Source organism: Podarcis raffonei, chromosome 9 (assembly GCF_027172205.1).
Source record: "Podarcis raffonei isolate rPodRaf1 chromosome 9, rPodRaf1.pri, whole genome shotgun sequence".
NCBI lineage: Eukaryota > Metazoa > Chordata > Lepidosauria > Squamata > Lacertidae > Podarcis > Podarcis raffonei.
Window position 1 is genome coordinate 6,437,463 of NC_070610.1, and position 24,125 is coordinate 6,461,587.

The 24,125-nt window shown below is 48.0% G+C and overlaps 1 protein-coding gene across 1 annotated transcript in view; it reads left to right on the forward strand.

Annotated features, from left to right (window-relative positions):
• SEMA7A (semaphorin 7A (John Milton Hagen blood group)) overlaps positions 1-24,125 on the forward strand; it is a 49,109-nt gene that overhangs the window by 1,745 nt on the left and 23,239 nt on the right. The window lies entirely within an intron of this gene.

The window sequence follows — 24,125 nt, forward strand, 5'->3', positions numbered from 1 at the left end:
TTAAAAATACTGGCTGGCATCTACCCATGGTTATTTATTGACAGGCAAAGTTATTGAGCTTTTTTTAGGGGAGCCAAAGCTTTTCCTGGTGGTGGTGGGGAAGAGATCTACTGTGATCCACCACAGGCCTCCAGTGGTCTACTGTAGGTGTCCAGTGATCTACCGGTAGACCACGACCTACCTGTTGGACATGCCTGATGTATTGCATTTCTATACTGCCTCTTTCTGAGCTCACGTTGGCAGACCCCGTCCTCAGCAACAATTCTGTGACAGGCAGGGTGGGCTGGCAGGCAGAGAGCAGCCCAGGATCAGACCCAGTGGACTTCATGGATCAGTGGGGATTTGAACCTGGGTGTCTCCAAGGTTTTAGCTCCTCTGTCTCCCCCCCTCTAATACATTAAGAATAAGAATAAATTTATTACTTGTGCCCCAGCCACTCTGGGTGGCTTCCAACAGAATCTAGCAGAACACAGCGAAACATCAGACATTGAAAACTTCCCCAAACAGGGCTGCCTTCAGATGTCTATGGAAAGTCATATAATTGTTCATCTCCTTGACGTCTGAAGGGAGGGTGCCACTACCGAGAAGGCCCTCTGCCTGGTTCCCTTGCAACTTCGCTTCTCGCAGTGAGGGAACTGGCAGAAGCCCCTCGGAGGAGAAGGACCTCAGTGTCTGGGCTGAACGATGGGGGTGGAGACGCTCCTTCAGGTATACTGAAGGTCAGTACCAACACTTTGAATTGTGTTCGGAAACATACTGGGAGCTGACGTGGATCCTTTAGGACCGGTGCTATATCATCCTGGCGGCCGCTCCAGGTTACCAGTTGTAGCTGCTGCAATCTGGATTAGTTGTAGTTTCGGAGTCATCTTCGAAGATGGAGAAGCGGGACTGTTTTTTTCCACTGTTGGGTTGCTTAGGAATGAGAAGTGAGGGAGAATGTTGGCTTCCCTGCAGTCTTTGCACGTAGACTCTTCTTCAGCACCACTCTGCAGCAGACATACAGCGTTCTATTTATGTTACACAATTTATACAGGGAAGGCACCTCCTTGATGCCAGTAGGCGAGGAGTTCCAAAGTGTAGGCCCTGCCACGCTAAATGATACATGTCACATAACCTCTGGATTGTGGGGGTGGCTCTGTGGAGGAATGATGATCCCTGCCCTATATCGGAGGAGATAAGTAGGTGACTCTCTGGCCCTTTGGCTGGTATATCCAAAGGACATTAACAGAGTTTTGGATCTTTCTGAGCTATATCAATGAGAGTTGTTTCATTTTTTAAAAGAAGTGTCCCACCTCGTTATAAGGGGGTGACAGAAGACGTGGTCAGGGACCTATAATGTGCAGATCCATAGCATAGAAAATGGGTTGCAGGGGTCCCTAAACTCAGGGCCGTGGGCCGGATAAGGCCCGAGGGATTCATTTATCCGGCCCGCGGTGCCGCCCACTGCCGCCGCCCGCTCCTACCGGCGCTGCGCTGTGCAGCTGTCCACCTCCGGGTCAGAGGAGCACCGGAAATAGCTTGTGCGTATGCGCAAGCATTATTTGCGCATGCACAAGCTTTATTTGTTCATGCGCAAGCATTATTTCCGGTGCACATCCAGGTCGGAGGAGGCCCGTGCACATGCGCACAAGCTATTTCCGGTGCTCCTCCGACCTGGAAGTGCGCCGGAAATAGCGTGTGCACATGCATATGGGCACAAGCTTCCCTGCGCGATCGGTGCTGGAGACACCGGCTGCCTCCAGCTGTTGTGGGCAGCAGCCATAACTAGCCCTCTCCTCCTCGTGACTCCCCAGGTTTCAGGCAGATACTGGGAGGTGTGCCTTCTGCATGCCAAGCAGCTGTTCTGCCACTGAGCAGCAGCTCTTTCTGGAAAGAGGTGGGCCAAGGAGTTCTTTAGCTGCGCAGGCATATTCCTTGACTTGTTTTCAAAACGTGGGGAGCTGGATACAAAAAGAGTAAGAAACAAGACTTAGGCTCCACTTTTGAGTATGGAGGTCTGGTTGGAAGAAATATGGACTTTATTGGACTAGAGCTTCTCCGAGATTTGGTGTTTAATACTAAGGACTATCTAAAAAGCCGGCAGAGAGGAACTGAGAGAGAATTGAGAGCCTCGGACGTGAGATCCCCAGGCTGAGAGAGTAAATTGACTGATGGACGATTATTGGGATTGGAACCGGGAAAGGGGGGGGTGGAGTTTGGGAATCCAAAGGGGGCATAATTATAATTTGTTTTGTTTTTATCTTGTTTTGTTATCTGTATGAGAATGGGGGTAATCGTGGAAGGGAACTTAGGTCGACTTTAGAAAAAAGGCTTTAAGTATGAGAACAGATGTGCAATTATTGATGTTTATGAGTTATAAGTTATAAATTTATAAGGTAAAAGTTTTAAAGTTAAAATTGATCCTTCTAAAATGACTGAAATGTAAAAAGGTCAGAAATTGGGGACAAGAACTTGTTGAGCCAACAATTTGAACTGGAATACAAGAGGGGGAGGTGAGGGGAAGTCAGGAAAATATGTTATTGAAAGTGAAGACTTTGAATTTTATATGTTTTTAATTTTTTTTCTTTTTTTGTTTTGTTTTCTTTTTTGTATTTTTGTGTTTTCTTTGATTGTTGATAATGGAAAAATCTTAATAAATATCATTTTTTTTAAAAAATGTGGGGAGCTGGCCCTGCTGTGTTTGGGGCCCACCAGATGGTGCCGCAGGAGCAGAGCCCCCACTGACCCACATGTAGCCCCCCCACCTGTTGCTGTATATGTTGCGGCCCAACCTCAAAGGATGCTTCCATCAGCCATGATACCAGTTTGGTTGGCATTTGCATTTTACAGTGATACCAGTTTGGTTGGCATTTGCATGTTAGCATTTGCATTTTACAGAGAGGCCCAGAGAAGCGTTTGGCTTCATGGCTCTTGCTTCTGAGAAAAGAGAAGTGAAAGACCAGAGAGCTGACCTGGAAAAGCACCTTTTCCTCTCTATTTCTCTTGAAACAGAGCTGCTTCTGTGTGCAGAAAGCTCTCCTGCCAAGACTTTGTAGGGGGTTGGACTAGATGGTCCCTTCTGACTCTACAATTCGCTCTCTCTCTCTGGGAAGAGCAGGAAGCTTTTTGAAATTGGAGAAACCTATTTGAGACCAAAGGGACGCAGGTGGCGCTGTGGTCTAAACCACTGAGCTTCTTGAACTTGCTGATCAGAAGATCTGCCGGTTCGAATCCCCGCGACGGGGTGAGCTCCCGTTGCTCGGTCCCTGCTCCTGCCAACCTAGCAGTTTGAAAGCACACCAAAAAGTCCAAGTAGATAAATAGGTACCACTTCAGCGGGAAGGTAAATGGTGTTTCTGTGCGTTGCTCTGGTTTCGCCAGAAGCGGCTTAGTCATGCTGGCCACATGACCCGGAAAAACTGTCTGCGGAGAAACGCCGGCTCCCTCGGCCTGTAGAGCAAGATGAGTGCCGCAACCCCAGAGTCGTCTGCGACTGGACTTAACTGTCAGGGGTCCTTTTTCATTTTTTATTTGAGACCAAGGATGTGGCGCATTGGGTCCCAGAGTAGGCAGTGTTGCCCCCTGGGGGGCAGTGGGATTACCAAGGAGGCGGCAATGGGGCACTGGAGGTAGATCCCTCCAAACATGCTGTGGCTTATTCACAATTGGCTGGAGCAGTGGCAGAGCAGGCTTTCACTGCGCCTGGGATGTGTGGCGCAGAGGGCGAACACAGCACTTCCACAGTAATCCAGTTTTGAAGTAACCAGTGCATGAACTATTGCAGCGAGGCTTTCAGTGATCAGTGAGTGGTCGTCCCCCCTTATTAAAACCTGCACAGTGAGGTGGCGATCCCTTGCATCACTGATCCAGAATGATGAAAGGATTTGGCAGTCAATGAGGTTTGTAATCTGCCAGGATACTGAACAGCAAAACCAGAAAAGCTTAAGACAATGGGTTTTGTAATGCTTTGTGCTGCAGGCCTTGAAAGCCAGAGCTGTTAAAGTAGTATCTGATAAGCCAGGAATTGCATAACCCTGAGAAGCTGAGCCTGACTCATGACTGGGGTTAGGAAGCCTCTGAAGGACCTGCGTGTCAGGATTAAGATGTAATAAGATTCAACCTGAGAGGTGTTGTTGTTGTTGTTAACATTTGTATACTGCCATTCAACTGAAGATCACGGGGTGGTTCACAACATAAACATACAAAATGAGAGCACAAAATACATAATTAAACAAAACAAACAAACCAATAAGCTCCTTCCCACAGACACATTTAAAAGGCCTGGGAGAAGAGGAATGTTTTTGCCTGGTGCCTAAAGATATGTAATGAAGGCACCAGCTGAGGCTCCCTAGGGAGAGCATTCCACAAATGGAGGGCCACCACAGAAAAGGCCCGTTCTCATGTTGCCACCCTCTGGACATGAAAAAGGGCCCCAGAGGGTGATTGCAGGGTCTGGGTCGGTCCATATTGGGAGAGGTGGTCCTCCAGGCCCTTTATCACTTAATGCCCAACACTGCCCTTCAGATTTCCACAGTGTCACCAGGTAGGAGATGTGACTGATTTCGTGTATGGGTGCTCCCCTTGCGCTTGTTTAATTGCCAAGATCATAGACTCCACAATCTGCACATTATAAAGAAGCAATGGGTGCAGAATCCTGTGCATCTCCAAAAACGATTAAAAAAAAAAGTTGTGAAGGCAGGCTTGAAAGTGCCTGGCGACATTTCTGAAGCAAAGAAGCAGGGAAGGTGCCTTCTCCTGAGTAAGGCTAATGGGTCACCTAGCTGAGTATTGTCTACTCCAGGGGCTCCAAAGGGGGTGGTAGTATCTCTTGGGGGGCAGTGGGGTTGCCTGCCGGGGTTGCTGGAGGTGTAAATGACTATTAAACTTTGCAGAGAAGGTATTGATGGATCAAGCTCATCCATTTTGTTGAATTAACTAAACTAAATCACTTTAATTGGATTTTGAGTCAATGTGCCATTGATTCTTACAGTTTTGAATTTTCTTGTGTTATTATCTTCCTTGGTGGGTTGGGAAAACCAGTTTCCCCAGTGGGGACGAGCATGTGGAGCCAAGGTGGGAATGGCCAGAAGCTTGGGAACCACTTGTGTACACTGACTGGCAGGATGTTGGCGGCTGAACCCAGGACCTTCTCTGTCCAAAGCAGGTGCTGAACTAGGGCCCCTTCCCTGAGCCTTGCTGGCTTTGGAGTCCTGCACAACTCTGACCCTCAATTCAACCGATTATTTCATATCCTTCTGCTGCTATGGGGAGTGTGCCTGTGTGGCAGGATGCCCTCCCAGGATGACCGCAGCCCTCCCTCCCTTCTGGGAGACAGATTGACCTCATTGCTGCCTTGCAGGGTGTTGCCTCATTGCTGACCTCTCCTCTCCGTTCTGGAAAAATGCCACACTTCAGCCAATGTTGTTGTGGATGACTGGGGAAGGGCTGTAGCGCAGTGCTAGAACAGGGTCAGTCTTCCATGGCATCCTCACATAGGCCTCTCCTCGCTTGAAACTTTGGAGAGCTGTTGCCAGTCTGTGTGGGGAAAACTGAGCTAGATGGACTCAAGTCTCTGACTCTGCATAAGGCATGTTCCACATTAAGATTGATAGAATCGTAGTTGATCAATAGGTAAAGGTAAAGGGACCCCTGACCATTAGGTCCAATCGTGACCGACTCTGGGGTTGCGGTGCTCATCTCGCTTTACTGACTGAGGGAGCCGGCGTTTGTCCGCAGACAGTTTTTCCGGGTCATGTGGCCAGCATGACTAAGCCGCTTCTGGCTAACCAGAGCAGTGCACGGAAACACCATTTACCTTCCCGCCAGAGCGGTACCTATTTATCTACTTGCACTTTGACGTGCTTTTGAACTGCTAGTTGGGCAGGAGCGGGGATCAAACAATGGGAGCTCACCCTGTTGCGGGGATTCGAACCACCAACCTTCTGATTGGCAAGCCCTAGGCCCTGTGGTTTAACCCACCCGCGTCCCTAGGGGCCCAAAATGGAGCCCCCCTAAAACAGCTTGGGGTTCTCTCCTCTTCTGGCACACACCACACCAGCCCTGATCGGCCCCCTTCTCAAGGGTTTTTACCTGGCTGGTATGCCTCCTCCCTGAATTCTGACAAAGAGTTGCCCCAAACATTAAGACGGTGCAGCAATAACAAAACTTCTTCCGGAAATATTGGACAGTAAGGAAATTTTAAGCACATGGCTACAGCCTGACGATTAACAGTGTCTGTTTCAGCATCACTTCCTCTGTAATTTCTGAAACTGCCACACATTTAGCAATTCTATTCTTGGGAGATCGCACTATAATCTGAACTTCTGCATTTAGTGAGCCGGTTAAAAATTAGCCATGGCTTCCTCCATTGGTGTGTGTTTGTAGCCTAGACCTTAGTGCTGAGCATCTTATATACATTTACATAATGCAGCACATGGCCTTGATCCGTTCTTAGTTGCTCCATCTTGAGCAATCTGCCACCCATTTGAGATTTTCATTTTAATGCCCCAGTTACTTCTCTGAAGTAAGCCTATGCATACAATTCCAAAGCAGCATCTAAGAGACCGGCTCATTGCAAGGGATACTCTTTCATCCTGTTTGTTTGTTTATACCCTATCTGCTTGATTCCAAATTCTGATCCTTCACCTCTCAGGTTTTAATAACTTTGCCAAATCAGGATTTGTTCCAAGATAAGAGCATTTTCCAGGAGAGTTTAATACACACAAAGCTGGAAAACCATGTTTAGTGCGGTCGTCATCTCCTCATCCTCCATTTTTCAGTAGCACACCACTTTTGTTGTGAAGGGAAAGCAGGCCCACAAAGTCGGTAGCATGCAATAATAATAATAATAATAATAATAATAATAATAATAATAATAATATTTTATTTATATCCCGCCCTCCCCAGCCAAAGCCGGGCTCAGGGCGGCTAACAACAATAAAATAATACAACAGTCTAAAATCATTTCATTATAAAATTAATTCAAATCAAATTAATGGCAACCATTGGGCTAGAGTTCTGTGAAGATTGCCAATCAGTTTGCATTGAGACACTGCAATGTTTTCCCATAAAAAGTAACCAGCCCCACCTCAAATCCTAAGCTGCTGTTTGCAATAAATGGCAAATTCAGGGGCAAATAGCAGCTGGGGGAGGGCGATTTGGGATGGGGAAATGGTGGAGAGACTCACTCCAGATTTGCAGGATGCTCCTGAGTGAGGTTCCATGTTCCTGCTTCCTAGGCATGCTACTCTAGGCAATGGAGCTCATAAATGAGCCCTGCTGGACCAGACCAAAGGTCTCTCCAACCCAGCATCTTGTTCTCAAAAGCAGGACTTGAGTGCAATAGCAGCTCTTCCCACTTGTGATTCCCAGCAACCAGTGTTCAGGGGGTAGACTGCCTCTGACATCGGAGGTGCCAAACACACTAGTAGCCTCTGGAAGTCCAACCCTCTTTCTCCCTGCTCTCTCCTCCGTAGGGTGAGGAGGTAGCTAGCATGTTTGGTTAGCTGTGGATTGGGCCAGTAGCCCAAAGTTCAGGAAAGCTGCGAGCTGATCTGCTTACAGCCTTGTTGTTTCCATCATGGCTTTGAGGGTCAAAATAAATGTGCCCACAGACAGTCGCTGACTCATCTGCTGTAAATGTGTGCGCAGATCTATCTATTTTGGCCTCCCAGCAGACGGACTGAACTTCCTCTTTCGTCCTGTGCTGCTTACTTTTGTAATGACTTGGATCTTTTATTATTATGCCACAGTTTTAAAAGCCCTGTTGTAATGGGGGCTATAACTGTTTTAAGGCTCCAGGGTTTCAGGCAGCGGGAAGTGGGGTGTCTCTCCCGGCCTGACGCGGAGACACCAGGGATTGAACTTTCTACAGGAGGCCAGAGGCTCTCGTACTGAGCTGTGGCCCTGCCATAATATAATCTATTGAGACATGCGCAGCTCTTGGCACCCTGCATTAGACGGGGTTGGTCTAGATGACCCTAGAGCCCCTGAGTTCTGCCCTGTAACTCCTCCCTTAGGGAAACCTTGCTTACTGATCACTCACCCTGGTTTGTTTGTGTGTGTGTGGGTGGGGGGGAGGTTAGCCTTGGCCAATGATTTATTGCCACTGAGCACACATTACCCCATGCTTTCCAGTGGATCCTCTTGCAACTCACCTTATCACAAAAAGTATTTGGGGTAGGGTAGGGCAGGGGCAGTGGCAAAAGGTTTGCTGCTCCAGAGCACTCAATCAACTTTAGTTGTGCAACCTGGCTTTGTCAGGATGTGATTAAAACCCACATCGGAATTAGTAACCATCTAGAAGTGCCCTTTGTACACTAATCCTTGAGGCAGCTTCTGAAATAGGGTAGCCAGAGAGGCCTTCCTCACCTCTGGCAATCGTATGGGAGGTGGAATTTCATCAGGTGTTACTGGTTAGGCTGAAAGTCCCTTTTCTACCCATTAAAGCTGAAGCCCTGTGTTTCAGAAGATGTCTTAGCTGTGTGCTCCTTAACTAAACTGCAAACATGGCACCTCACTAGTATCGCTTTATGCAGGCATGGCCAAACTTGGCCCTCCAGATGTTTCGGGACTACAATCCCCAGCATCCCTGACCACTGGTCCTGTTAGCTAGGGATGATGGGAGTTGTAGTCCTAAAACATCTGGAGGGCCACGTTTGGCCATGCCTGCTCTACAGCCATGGTGAAAGGACTCAAACTCCCATCAGCCCCTGAGCCAGCAAGATGAATATTCCATGTTCAGCTCATAGCATCCTCTCATTGTGACATTTTTTTGGTTGCACACTCCTTGTTTAAATGTATAGTTATAGATACCAAAGGTGTTTTGCAGCCCCCTTCACAGACCATGAAATTGGGGCCATTTTGGTGGGGATGGGTGCACAGTTGTCAGAGCAGCAGGGAGACTCACTTGTAGCTCTGATGGGACTAGCAGCCACAGTCTTGTCCATTCAGGGGGGAAAGGCAAGCAAGCAGCTCCAAACAGTAGGCTAGAAGCCAGTACATCTGAACTGGGAGAATTTGCCCAAGTTCTCTTCCATTTCTTTCCACTTTTGCTCCCTAGGGCTCTGAGGTCCAGCCACCTCAATTCCAGCCTTGCTAGACACAAAATCCCATGTCATGGATGTGGCCTGCAGGCCACAGACCCAAGAGATTGCTGGTTCACACCAGGGTGGCCTAATTGCTGTCCCCAGCTGAGGAAACAGCAGCCCATTCCCAGGAACCCTCAGCCTGCCTACAAGACCCTAGGCTTATTCCTAAAAGTATTTCTAAATTGTTTTCTCTGAAATATGCAAAAGCAACAATTAAGGTTCAACAGTACCACCCATACAGAAGTACTAAATAACAGCTTAATTACATGTAATTGTAAGCCATTTCAGTTTTTAAACAAAGGTATCACTCCACAAGTTGCCACATGTCCTCAGAGGCCTCTAGCTCTGTTTTCTTGATGTTGCCTATGTTATAAAGCCATGTCAGGTGGGTTGAAAAGGAGTGGGGTTTTTTTGTCCGTTTGACTCTCTCGGATGCTGGTTGTCAGTTTGCCCAGTAATACTCCGCTGTGGTCTAAACCACTGAGCCTCTTGGGCTTGCTGATCGGAAGGTCGACAGTTCGAATCCCTGCAATGGGGTGAACTCCCATTGTTCAGTCCCTGCTCCTGCCAACCTAGTAGTTCGAAAGCACGTCAAAGTGCAAGTAGATAAATAGGTACCACTCCGGTGGGAAGGTAAACGGCATTTCCGTGTGCTGCTCTGGTTTTGCCAGAAGCGGCTTAGCCACGCTGGCCATATGACCCGGAAAAACTGTCTGCGGACAAACGCCGGCTCCCTCAGCCAGTAAAGCGAGATGAGCACCACAACCCCATTTACCTTTTAATACCCCAGTAGGTCTGCATTTAGAGTCTTCCACCCTTAATTTCTGTTTACTGTCTGTTTTTGCCTGTTGGAAGAGCAATGGAGATCTTGGCTAATGGAGGGCGGTGACTTGAGCCCTGTGAATAATTAGCTGTTTGGACACAGCTCTCCATGGGCTAAGAACATGCGGCTGTGAGAAACAAAAGAACCAATCTACATCCTTCGTGTCCCTTGTTTCCACAGAAGCCGTGCCAGTCTTTGTCTTCAGTCTGTTTCTGGCCCTCTGGCCTTGGGACGTTTGCCCCCCCCCCCGCAGGGTTAGCTCCTGCTCCGGACATGATGCTATCTGACTTCCCACCCCAGATTCAGATCGGCAGGCCAGGGAGGCTTTTGTGAGAGATCCTTTTGTTTTTTGGAGCTTTTTTTTTGCAAAGGGAGTATTTTTAAAAAGACAATGCTTTATCACAGCATCATAAGTTGCCAAATTGGGAGCGACCCCCCAGGAATCACCTAGTCCAGCCCCCTGCAAGTCAGAAATCACAGCTGCAGAATACCTGGCAAATGACCATCCAACTTCTGTTTGAATACCTGCAATGAATCACAGAACTGTAGAGTTGGAAGGGACCCTTAAACATTCAGCTGCAGTCTCCTTTCTTGTCCTTTGGTTTGGGTCCTCCCTTCTGGTAAAGGTAAAGGGACCCCCGACCTGATCATTAGGTCCAGTCATGGCCGACTCTGGGGTTGCAGTGCTCATCTCGCTTTATTGGCCGAAGGAGCCGGCGTACAGCTTCCGGGTCATGTGGCCAGCAGGACTAAGCCGCTTCTGGCGAACCAGAGCAGTGCACGGAAATGCCGTTTATCTTCCCGCCGGAGTGGTACCTATTTATTTACTTGATGTGCTTTCAAACTGTTAGGTTGGCAGGAGCTGGGACCAAATAACAGGAGCTCACCCCGTTGCGGGGATTCGAACCGCCGACCTTCTGATCGGCAAGCCCTAGGCTCAGTGGTTTAGACCACAGCGCCACCCGAGTTCTGGAGCAGCCGACAATAAGCTGGCTTCATCTTCCAGCCCTTCAGATATTTGAAAATGGTTATTGTGTCACCTCCCTGTCTTACTTTGCAGCTGCATCTCCTTTGGCAGTTGCTTCAGAATGCCTCTGCATGCCTACCTGGCCAAACAGCTTTTTGCTGTGGGTGGTGTCACCCTCTCCGTGGTGGATGGAGGCACCTGTGGAAGAGACAGAGGGGCTTAACTCTGTCGGAATTCATATGAGTTTCAAAGCCCTCTTAAAGAGTGGCAAGACCCTGGCGCCTGTTTGATTTTTTCAGTGCCAATTGTACTGGTCCGGCTTGCAGGTTGGCCTCTGTGAGAGCAGGATGCTGGACCCCTTTGGCCTGATCCTGCTGGCCCTTCTGATGTTCTGAGGTGTCCAAAGCATGAAGCACAAAATCTGTGTCCAGATGGAAATAGCAGTGCTTTGCATTCATGTCTTTGCTTTTAATGCAGACATATTTCAGTGGCCAAAAGACTTTGCTTTGCATCCTGCCTGACTGGCAACGATGGAAGGGCCATAACTGGGAGAAAAGTATCAGCAGAATACCCTGTGTAGGATGATATGCATTCTGTATCCTTGACTAAAAGCTACAGTAGCACAAATGGGTCTTAAGAGGCTTCTGTGTGGACGAAATGGGTCGGTCCTTCCTAATTGTTTATTTAAAATCCCAATAAGCAAAAATGTCCGGAAGAACCAATTATCGCAACCAATGTAACAACAAGCCTGACTTTGGCTTTGCAAGAGATTGCTATTCCTTTGTCAACCCACTACTTAATACTTTGCTTCCTCTTGGTCCACACAGTTCTTTCTGCTCACAGTCTGTGCCCTTCCTTCCTCCCCCTCCCTCCCCCTCTGAATGCATTTTGTTTCCCAGCAAATGGATCCTATGACTCCCTCTGCACAGCACAAAGTGTTCATTCTTACCCCTCATGCAAACCCTTCTGGGCTATCGCTGGCTTTGTGCAAAGGCCAGGGGAAAGTTCAGAGGGGGTGCAGGGCGCGCTGATAGGTTTGACCCAAGGTGACCATTGAAAGCAGAACCTCAGCGGACCCTGATAGGCTTTATCCAGGGTAAGCTGCATGTGGGGAACTTGATTCCACTGGAGGCGATGATGGCCACCTACGTGGATTGGGCGGAAGGATGGAGGGCAAGGGGATCAATGGCTGCTAGTCATAATGGCTCTGCTCTGTCTGCATGCTTCTGAAAACCAGTTGCTGGATACCCCAGGAGGGGAGAGGGGTCCTGTGCGCGGGTCCTGCTTGCAGGTTTCCCTTTTGGGCATCTGGTTGGCCCCTGTGAAGCGAGGATGCTGCACCAGATGGGCCATTGGCCTGATCCAGAAGGATCTTCTCATGTTCTTACCAATGAATGGAGACCTTTGGCGGACAGTGATAGGTTTGACCCAAGGTGACCAATGAACAGAGAATTTGGGGTATGGTTACCAGATGTCTCCGTTTCCCGGGGCAAGTCCCCGGATTCACAAATCTGTCCCTGGACAAAATCCGTCCCTGGATTTCATTTAATGTCCCTGATTTATATTTTAAGTGTTGTCGATTTATTAGTAGGGAATGAATGTTGTGTGATGGGTCAAAAGGAGTCCATATTATATAGAATCAGAATAAAGAATAAAGAATCAAATAGGGCCGAAAAGGAGTATCCGGAGTGTGAATCAGATGTATATACTTTATTATATTTATGATCTATGGTATTGAAGAACCTGTTTTATTTTGACATATTATTTGATATTACCAGCTGAAGAAGGCGTTTACTCCGAAACAGGGCCCTGTCCTGGTCACCACTACTGAGTCGTACATCTGATTCACACTCCGGATACTCCTTTTCAGCCCTATTTGATTCTTTATTCTGATTCTATATAATATGGACTCCTTTTGACTGCCATTGAGACTTGTACAAAATAATTGTTGTGTACTGGTATTTTATGTACCTTTATACTATATCACTGCATATTTGAAACTACACTATTTCTGTACTTAAACGTTTTACCTTAAAACTATCGTACTTACACGTTGTGTTTAAATTTACTATTAGCTTCAAACTGTTATTCTTAGCAGAATATACACGTTTTTCTTTTCAACTCTCGAGTAGGAATTATTCCTTATATTGAAACTTGTGGCCTGAGCTCTTGGTATATCCTTTTTAGTGTATTTCCAACAAGGAAACCTCAGGAGGGCAGAGAGGGCTCTTGTGTTTGGATCCCGCTTGCAGGTTTCCCCCAGGCAACTGTTCAGCCACTGTGATAACAGGGTGCTCGACTAGTTGGGCCGTTGGCCTGATCCAGTAGGCTCTTATGTTCTTAAAGGTAAAGGGATCCCTGACCGTTAGGTCCAGTCGCAGACGACTCTGGGGTTGCGGCGCTCATCTCACTTTACAGGCCAAGGGAGCCGGCATACAGCTTCCAGGTCATGTGGCCAGCATGACTAAGCCGCTTCTGGCGAACCAGAGCAGCGCACGGAAACGCCGTTTACCTTCCCGCAGGAGCGGTATCTATTTATCTACTTGCACGTTGATGTGCTTTTGAACTACTAGGTTGGCAGGAGCAGGGAGCGAACAACGGGAGCTCACTCAGTTGCGGGGATTCAAACCGCTGGCCTTCTGATCGGCAAGCCCTAGGCTTTGTGGTTTAGACCACAGCGCCACCCGCGTCTTACAACTGGCTTAAAGCAGTTTGACTTTCGGATAAGAGGGAGCATTTTCTACTGTCATTATTTTTTCCTTCTGCTGATTTACCTCTTTCCTAGGCTTTGCTTTTTTCTGGTATTGCTCATTTCCTCTTATCTCGGCTCCACATTCCTGCAGACTAGAATTTGGGAGCTGGCCCTCGTTCAGCTCATACTGAAACAAAGCCACATTCCAAGACTTGTAGACAACTGAAGTGAGTGTTGCTTGGGCACCTGAAAACTTGTGTAGAAACACCTTTTGGAAAACATGGGATTTGCGTTTGATTTTAAAGGTTTGTTCCCTCCCCCCATCCTGCGTATATAGGTCATAGGGAGGCCAATCTTGGGTAGGATTAGAAGCAGTGTTCAAAGTCTTGGCTCCAAAAAGGTTGAATCTTAAAAGGTTCCATTTTCTGGTGCCTAGTTTCTGGTAATAAACTCTTACCCTGTAAGATGGTGTTGGACCTGCTGGTGCGGATTCTGTGGAACTAGTCAGAGATGACCTTCCAGATGTTGCTGGGCTGCAGTTTCTGTTTCCCTGAGTGGCAACATCTGGGTGGCTGCAGGTTCCCCATCATGGGCTGAATGAGATTTTTTTCCCACTTTGTTTTTTAAAAAAATAAAATATTTATTAAAGTTTTACAAAACATATGTCACATATAACAAAACGAAAACATCAACAACGAACAAAAAATATACACTTAACAACAAAAAAAAGAAAAGAAAAAAGAAAGAAGAAAAATTCCACTTTTTAAATTTCAAAAATCCATATCCCTCTTTCCTGACCTCCTCACATCCCCCTTTTTTGTATTCCTCTTTATTCCGTCCAATTCAGCAAATTCTAACCCTTTTTCCAAACTTGTTTAAAATTATATATTTCCAGTTATTATGTCTCTAATTTCCCATATCTTAAACCTTATATACTTTGACATAATATTATTCTAGTCATACCCCCTCCTTGTTAAAATTCCTCTTTTCAGAACTCTTTTAGCCATATCCCAAATGCCGTGTTGCCTTCACCTCCCACATCATTTTAACACTCAAACATTTTACAATATTTTTGTAGGTAGTTCTTAAACCTTTTCCAATCCTCTTCCATCAATTCTTCCCCCTGGTCACAGATTCTGCCAGTCATATGGGCTGAATGAGATTCAGCTGCTCAGCCTCGCTCCTCCGCCATGGGGGTCATAAGCACCTAGTAGGCAGAGGAGGCCTAAGGTTGTCTCCATGGAAGACTGGAGGGCGAGGGCAGGAAATCCCATTTGATCACCTCCTTGCCTTTTGGACATCTCTGTCCTTGAAGCCAGTCTGGAATATTCCAGGAGCATAGGAAGTTGCCTTAATCACGGCCAGACCAGCGGTCTTCTTAGCTCAGCAGTGTCTACATGGACTGGCAGCAAGGGTCTCCCAAGATTTCAGACCAGGAGTCTCGCCCAACCCTACTTGGAGATACCGGGGGTTGAACTGCCCTGAGACCCCCCCTAGGTATAGGGTGGTACAGTGGTACCTTGGGTTACATACACTTCAGGTTACATACGCTTCAGGTTACAGACTCCGCTAACCCAGAAGTAGTGCTTCAGGTTAAGAACTTTGCTTCAGGATGAGAACAGAAATCGTGCCCCGGCGGCGTGGCGGCAGCAGGAGGCCCCATGAGCTAAAGTGGTGCTTCAGGTTAAGAACAGTTTCAGGTTAAGAATGGACCTCCAGAACGAATTAAGTTCTTAACCCGAGGTACCACGGTATAAAAATTCAGTAAATAAATAAAACCTGCGGCCTTTTGAGCTGCACCCCTTCCTTTCTTGGCAAGAGAGATTCTGCATACATTTTTAAAGCCAAAATATTGTTCAGGGATGGCTTTCCCCTCCCTTTCCAAACTAAGTACCGATCCAAAACTTAGCAATTAATGTAAAAGCAGGAGCTGTTTTTCACACAGCCAAGGCCTCTGCAAGAGCTGTTCAGCTGTTCTCCCCTGAGGTGGTGACACATCTCAGACCACAGCATATTTCATCTAAATAGGAATAATGTGGTGAACCCTAGAAAGATGAATAATATACTTTCTAGACGTGGTTTTGGGCATAAATATTTATTTACGGTGCTGCGAGTGGGCGCAGAGGCCTCTCAGCTCTGAGAAAAACTAAACAGCTGAATTGACACAATGTCCGATCACCATATTTTTTAATGGCTGTAAGTTGTTTTCATTTGTATTTAATGTTATTTTAAATTCTGTAACCTGCCCTGGGACCTTAGGGTGAAGGAGGGGTAATAAGTAATATCAGAAGGTTCCTCCATAAGCACCAACTGCCCTAAATCAATACCACCTTCTTGGGGGTCTTCATTTTTGCCTTTTTGGGGAGCGGCATTATTGGACCTGTGTCGGTCAACCTTGGGTCCTCAGAAGTGGTTGGACTACAATTCCCATCATCCTTGGCCAGCTTAACCAATGGTCAGGGAAGGTGAGAGTTGTAGTCCAACCACACCTGAGAGACCCCAGGTTGAAGGCCCTATGGAGCTGGCTGGGCCAAAGGTCTGAGTCCGTATAAGGCAGCTTCCAAAGCTGTTTCATTTTTTACAAATGAGAACTCACACTTGAAATGGTTCCATGTCCCACAGCAGTCCAATTTCCATACACTCACTCCCAAGTCAGGAAAAATGCTTTCCCCTGCCCAAGATGACTCTAAATACCAAATTGACCGCAAGGCTTCCAGCTCTGTGAAAGCTTCCCTGGTCAGTAACCCTTGGCTGGCTGCCTGATTGGAAAGAAACTGGTGCATTATCTGCTAAAAGGGCATTTGTGCAACGTCTTTGGTTTCTTGAGATGCATAACAATTGTGGAGAAGAATTGCATGTCCTCTAACATTTTGCTGAAGATAATTGCGGGGGCCTTTTGCACACTTGTTAGCAAGAGCCCCCAGCACCTGGTCCTGGAGGCCCTGGGTGCAGCAAGCTTGCTGATGAGCAGATGAAAGAAGGGTGTGGGCTGTAAATGCAGCCATAAAATTAGTAATGAATAATAGAAAGTCAATATCTAACCTGTTTGGTACTTCAAGTTCAAATGAGATAACTAACGTTCTAATACTACTTGATTATAATGAAACATCAAAGTGGTGTGCTAAAAATAAAAACGATGGGGGCGATGCAACTAAGTTTTGCCCAGAGTCGAAATGGAGTAACATTGGAAAGGGCATGGCCGGCTCTAAACAGGAGCACTCTGGGTTGTGACTCGGGCAGACTTACATTTGAATCCTATGCACACTTTCTTGGCAGTCGGCCCGCTTGAAATTCCCACTGAATGTGTGGTTTCCATATAAGCAGGGATAGTTTGATCTTATACTGGCCAGTTCATGAATCAATCTATGTTGACTGCAAGTAGCTCTCCAGGGTTTCAGGCAGGGAACATTCCCTGTGCTGTCTGGAGACGCTGCCGGGATGGGGATGGGGCTGAACCCTGGACTTCCTGCTGTCAGGCTTGGCCTGCTCAGCTCTCCCATGAAGGTTTTGAACTTGAGGGATCAACTGGGAAGAGGAGGAGGTGGCTGTTTGGACATGTGGGTTAGAAGCGTCTTGGTTCTCTGCTTGTCAATGTGCCATTAACTCCCCAGTTGGCTTTAAAAGAGGATTAGACAAATTCATGGAGGAGGCGAGGGCGAGCAGCAGCAGCTTCTGAGCTTCCGAGTGGCTTTGATCCTGCTTGCAGGTTTCCCCCAGGCAACTGCGAGAAGAGGACTCTGGACTCGATGTTCTTCTGTAGCCTCTTCTGATGTTCCGGATGAAACAGCTCAGGGTGTGTCTGATGGTAGCCTCTACTTAAAATGTAGCCACAGACCAAGCTGTTATTACATGTGATTCAAGGGAGGGTGAGCAGGTTCGGCCTTGAGCTGACCATGTGATTTTAATTTGCTTTGCCCTGAATGCAGCCACTGTAATGATAGACCAGGCATTTGAGGAGATGCAACTGGGAAGAAGACAGTGGGTTGACAGGCAAGTGGCTTTGCTGCTTTCGATGAGAAGAGCCCCTGTGCCTCAGTGTGCGATGTGTTGTGATGATGAACACCCCCAGTGTGGAGAGTTCCAGCTCTGGGGGCACATGATGTAACTAGAAGTCCAAGTTGAAAAACAGCAGACCATGAAATTATTTTTAAAAAATGGACAAAAGTTAACCGTTTTAAGAACAAATATGCACAATAAAATCAGTCTCACAGGAGGCAGGTATGGCCAGCATCCTAGATGGTTTTGAAAGAGGATTAGACACATTCATGGAGGAAGAGAGGCCTGTTGATGGCTACTGGCAATGTGCTTGAATCCTGCTTGCTGGTTTCCCATTGGGGCACCTGATCATCCCCTGTGAGAAGAGGGGGCTGGGCTAGATGGGCCTCTGGCCTGATCCAGCAGGCTCTTCTTAGGTAAAGGTAAAGGGACCCCTGACCATTAGGTCCAGTCGTGGCCAACTCTGGGGTTGCGGCGCTCATCTCGCTTTATTGGTCGAGGGAGCCGGCGTACAGCTTCCGGGTCATGTGGCCAGCATGACTAAGCCGCTTCTGGCGAACCAGAGCAGCGCACGGAAATGCCGTTTACCTTCCCGCTGGAATAGTACCTATTTATCTACTTGCACTTTGACATGCTTTCGAACTGCTAGGTTGGCAGGAGCAGGGACCGAGCAACAGGAGCTCACCCTGTTGCGGGGATTCAAACTGCCGACCTTCTGATCGGCAAGTCCTAGGCTCTGTGGTTTAACCCACAGCGCCACCTGCACCCCTCTTCTCAGGTAGCCTCGCCTAAATACATAACATCAGCAGGCATCAATTGGTTCCTGCTTAAGCAACTGGATGAGGTCATTTCCTGCAGGGAGGAGATGCACCCTTCCTGGAAGGAACCTCTGGCCGAGGTTGACCATGCAAGCCCATCCTCCTGGCAAAAGGGACTGTGCGCCAGGCGAAGCTTGCCCACCTGGTTTGACCCACTTTATCAGTCTCTCTATTATGTGAGGTTCACAGTTGGGGGACAGTGAGCCCCCAAATCGCAAGAGAGTGTCAGTAAGTTGGGACCAGTTTACCTGCAAGATTGCCTAACCCCACGTGCTCCCACCTGGCCACTTCAGCCTGTGGAACTGGCCCTGTTACAGGTGCCACATATGACCCATTCCACATTTGTAAGAATCCACTCTGGAACTCCCTGCCTGGTGACATCAGTCAGGCCCCTTCACTGCACTCTTTTCAGCTAAAGGCATCTTTCCCCAGGTAAGCCCATGCAGGCACTTAGAAAGCTGGTGTGAGTTTTAATTATTTTTAGTCCGTTGTTATTTAAATTTTTTGAAAGTCTTAAATGAGTGTCTATTTCTTATTGTTTATCTCTTTTTCAAAAGAGCTTTGAGGTTTTGGCTTTTGTTTTTGTTTGTTTACAATCAAGCAGTACATAAATATCCACATTTTTACAAAGCCTGTTTTCCCATTACAAGGGGAGGTTTTCACTGTCTCTCCCTGGTGCCACAGCCCTGTGCCAAACTGAACCCCGTGCCCTGTTCCTGAGCTGCTTTTAAGCAGAGGGGAAAGACCCTGGGAGATCCAGTCATATTTACTCATTCTGCTCCTGCCACAGACAGACCTTGGCTGCTCAGGCAGGAAACAGCTGGCTGTGGCTACGCATAATCCTGCAGGCTTCTGTCCTCTGACATTCCCTGGGGCAGGGAAGGTGGAGAGGCTCTGAAGCCCCAGCTCACACTTCTTGTTTCCTCTGCTCTTGCAGCAGAGAGAGGGATCACAAGACTCTGCTTTTGAGGGAAGGAGCCAGGCCTCTTCGTTTGACTCCCCACCTCCTGGGTCGCCTTCTTCCTGGGAGGGCCATCCAAACAGGCTGCTCTGTGGTGCTCACCTTCTGAGCCCTACAGCATGGATCACAGCCAGCCCACCCATGAGGCCAGGTGAGATGAGTGCCTTGGGCGGCAGGATCCACAGAGGCAGTGTCTGTGTGAAGTTAGTTTCACTTTTCGCTGAGAGCGAGAGAGAGCGAGTGCATGGCACAGCATGTGTCCAAGTTCAGATGGACTTATTTGTTTGGCTTGTAAATAAACACTGTTAAAGAGAGAAGAACAGTGTCTGGACTTTCCTTTCCTTCTTCTCACACGGAGGCAACCGCTGCTGCTCTGTTACTGCTTGCAGACGTTTTCCACAGAGGCTTGCGCAGACAAAACATGCAGAGTTTTTGCGCAGAGGAAACGCACTGGACAGGCAGAAGTTTCCCACTGTTATGTGCTGAAGTTCTCACCCTGGGCCAGCAGGGGGATACTGTAGATAGTTTTCACTCAGGTCCACATATGCAAATAAGGAATTGAAAGTGACTTTCAGTGATTGGATAGTTACAGAAAGTTGTTACTGTTGCGTTGTAGTGGAGCTCTATATAAGCAGGCTGGCTGAACCCTTCAGTTCAGTTCTGTTCTGGCCTGTGAATAAACAAGTGTCATCTGATATGTTCACCCACAACTTAACACCCATTCCCAGGGAGGAAGTGGCCAGAGCTGCCCTCTGGGGTCTCTCGGCATCTGCACCCACCTGGTGTGATTCGGAGCTTGTTTTCTGCTGGCGTGGAGGTCAGGATCTAAAGCGTGGGACAGAAAAGTTTACCTTGCCTGGGCTAGTTCACTCCAGTGGAGATCCCTCTGTGGACTGGATTGTGTGTGCGTGTGAGTGCGCGTGCCCACGATTTCTGGCATCTGTGCAGACGCGATTTCCGGTGTCTGCATCTGCGCAGAGGCAATTTCTAGCGCCGCAGAAGCGAGTCCCCGTGCTGCGCCAGTGTGGTGTGGTGGTTAAGAGCGGTAGACTCGTAATCTGGTTAGCCGCTTTGAGACTCCTTTGGGTAGTGATAAAGCGGGATATCAAATCCAAACTCTTCTTCTTCTTCTTCTTCTTCTTCTTCTTCTTCTTCTTCTTCTTCTTCTTCTTCTTCTTCTTCGCTGGTTTAGCACAGCACGCAGGGACTCGCTGAGTGGGCAGCTCCGTTCGGGAGTGGCTCGTGGGCCAGTTAAACGACCCCTGTGGGCCGCTTGTGGCCCATGGGCCTTAGGTTGCCGACCCCTGATCTAATGCAACAGATTCAAAGGAGAAGAAAGTAGATTCCAACTAAACTTCAGGAAGAACTTTCTGATGGTCAGAAAACTGGCAGTGGAAAGGACTTGTTTGAAAGGTGGTGACTCTCCCTTTGCAGGAGGTTTTTATGCAGAGTTTTCAGAAATCACTGGGGAGGGAGATTGATGGTCAACCTCCCCCGGGAATTGTATCTGTGAGGGGGAACAGGGGTCTCCTTCTGAAGTCACCACAAGCTGTCTATGCAGCGCAGCAGCCTTTGGCCCTCTGTTAGGATTAAAATTTGCCTTTGCAACTTTTCTGCCTGTAGATTTAGACCCTCTTCACTTGCCAAGTATTTAACTTGTTTGCTTCTAGGAATGTGCTCCTTAAAAAAAAACCACCAACAACCCGCAGCTTTTACTAGATTTACACAGGTCAGAGGGCCACGAGTATCTGACAAGGGGCTCTTAGATCCCAGCTGGCAGCGTCAACCATCAGGCTGGCAGTGACATTTTAAGAAGCAATGACTGCAGGGTGGTTTGTATGGGGAAGTGTTGTTCAGCTGGCTGGGCAGGACTTGGCAGCTTTAAGGAAGGAAGCAATAAAAACGTCTGCGCTCTGCAATGACAGAGAGAGAAAATTGCAAGCACTTTGCCTGCTTTGTGGTTGCTCTTTCCCCCACTGAATCAGGCTGTTCTGAGCCATGCCGTCGTATGCTGCCTGCCCCTTAGCCTTTGTGCAGCTACGACATCCATCAGGGGCACGTGGCGGCTTTTCTGTGTTCTGTTGTGTGTCAGCGGCCACATTCCCTTCCCCAGCCACCAATGTCACTTGTTTGGCACTCCTGACTGAATTGCCAAAATGCCAGGGGAACAAAGGCCATCATTTTATTTTTGCAGACACACACTTAGAGAGGCACCACTAAGCGCCTTGTTCGAGGCTTATAGCTGGTGGAACAGAAAAGACCATGAACCTTGGCAGTGGGCCCTTCCAGATGGGTAGCAGCTGGTGGGGTGGGAGAGGCTTAGTTCACCTCCTGAGAGAGGGGCGAGGCAGTGGCATGGTCAGCCCAGTGCAGACACACCGGCAGAGCCAATCTGGTGCTCCTGCCCATGGGTTTGCACTCTGCCAGCCTTGCTACTGGTTTGCCATGATGGGGAGTAATGATGGGGAGAGAACCACATACACCATCTTGAGGTCCTTGCAGAAAAAGGTGAGATCAAAATGCAAAAAATGAAAATAAAAATCCATAAATAGCAATATATAGTGGTACCTTGGTTCTCAAACTCAGTCCTTTCTGGAAGTCCGTTTGACTTCCAAAATGTTCGCAAACCAAGTCGTGGCTTCCGATTGGCACCGGAAACAATGCCAACAGCCAAAACGGACATTCGGCGTCCAAAACATGTTTGCAAACCGGAACACTTACTTCTGGGTTTGTGGCGTTCAGGAGCCGATTTGTTCGGGAGGCAAGCCGTTCGGGAACGAAGGTACCACTGTAATAGATTATTTTCACTAATACATATGCACTCTTTATCCTAGTATATGCATTTTTGGCTGGAGAAACCACGTTACAAATTCCAGAGAATTTCTAAGGATGGTTGTGTTTGGGAGGAGGAGAGGACAGGAGAAAGAAAGAGAGAGAGAGAGAGAGAGAGAGAGAGAGAGAGAGAGAGAAAGAAAGAAAGAAAGAAAGAAAGAAAGAAAGAAAGAAAGAAAGAAACCTGTGAGTGGAGAGGGCAGCTGAATGGGCTGAGCAAATACCATCCACCCTGGACCTGCCCATAAAAAGCAAGTCTAGCTTCAGGCTCTTTGCAGGAGCTCTTCTCACTGTGAGACTTTTGTAGGTGAGTCGAGAGTTTGTTTGGACCTGGAGGTTTTTTGTACACCACTTAGAGATATTTTAAATATATTAAGCAGTGCAGAAATCAAATAATATAATCATTTGAAAAATGCAAGGCCCTCTTTATGTTGTAGGGGGTTGGGCCAGATGGCCTTGAGGTCTGCAATTCTATGAGGAATGGAATTGAATTTCTCCCACCTCTCAAGGGATTGGCAATAAGGCGCATCCTTTGCAGGCTGTCATAGTGAGGATCTGCTATGATAATGAGGGTTTCCTTCCCCTCCAATTATAAGCAGTGACTCAGAGATCTCAGGAGAAGAAAGCTTTGCTGCCTCTTGCCAGAATGAGGTAATATTCCCTGGGTAGACAGGAGCCTGACGCGAGGCTACCCTGATTCTGAAGGGTGTGTGTTCGAATCAAACTTTGGTTTCCATAGAGCTGTTTGGCCTTTCTCAGTCCCTAGGCAGTGGGCAGGATGGGGTGAGCCTTGTTTTGGAAGACAAGTCATTAGCAAAAGGTTTTCCAGCAGGAGGGGGCGAGGGAGAGAAAGAAGATCCCTGGCGTAGTATTTAAAAAACAAAGGTGAATAGTGGAAATTGGCCCATGAAGCTTTTCATGGTGCAGGGCTTGAAATGTGACCTTCTACTGTTCCCAGTGTGGTCAAAGTCCGTGCCGTCCTCACACATTGCAAGGGGTTGGACTCGATGACCACTGGGGATCCCTTTCAGCCATGCAGTTCTTCTCAGGAGCTCGTCCTACACTCGAGTAGGACCCTGGCAGAGACACATGCCCGACTGGCATGTTCTCTCCCTCCTGGTCGTTCATTTGGGAGCTTCAAAAGCTTTCTTCTGCCCCAAAATCACAGTGACGGATGCCAGGAGACACACATAGAGATCCGCAGAGTCTTCACAGCTTGCGTAACAGACCTCAGCAACTTAACATTTTGGCTAATCTACTTTATTCAAATATAAACACACACTGAGCACTGCAACATGGCTCCCTCTCTCTCTAGCATCAGACAGCAAAGAGAGAAAGAACAAAGGACAATAGTCCCACTTCACGGAACACAGTAACACAAGCTTCCTCTGCCACTTCCCACTCTGTGGAGTCAAAACATACACCGTCATGTGATAGACAAAAACCCCATGACTGCAATCATGGAGCAGGAATTCTAACAGTTCTATGATTCTTTGAAACTTTGCCCACACTGGGGAGCAGCAGGCCCAGAGGTCAGGATTTAGCAGGCCCTGGTGGGCAGGGATGGGGCCTCCAGTAGTGACGACCCCCCCTTCTGCTGGATATGCAAGGATCCCCGAGCCCTAGTGGTGCGGCAGACGAGTGCCAGAAAGTGCCGCTGCAGCTTGATGCGATTTGGGAAACTCCCTCCGTCTCCCAGAAGATCGTGCCTGGTTTCAGTGGTACCTGTCACACTACTAGCACAGGAGAGGGGATCTTGTGGGCCCACCAATTGTTACTGGGCTCCCAGTTATGGTCACCCTGATCCACTGGCCATGCTGGCTGGAGCTGTTGAGAACTGGGGTGCAATCAGATGCCGTGCCCCCCTCCCACGACAGGCGCAGAGCCTTGGCAGCTGAAGTTTGATGGCAGGCGGGTTGGTCTAGTGCAGGGGTGTGCAACCTAAAGCCCGGGGGCTGGATGCGGCCC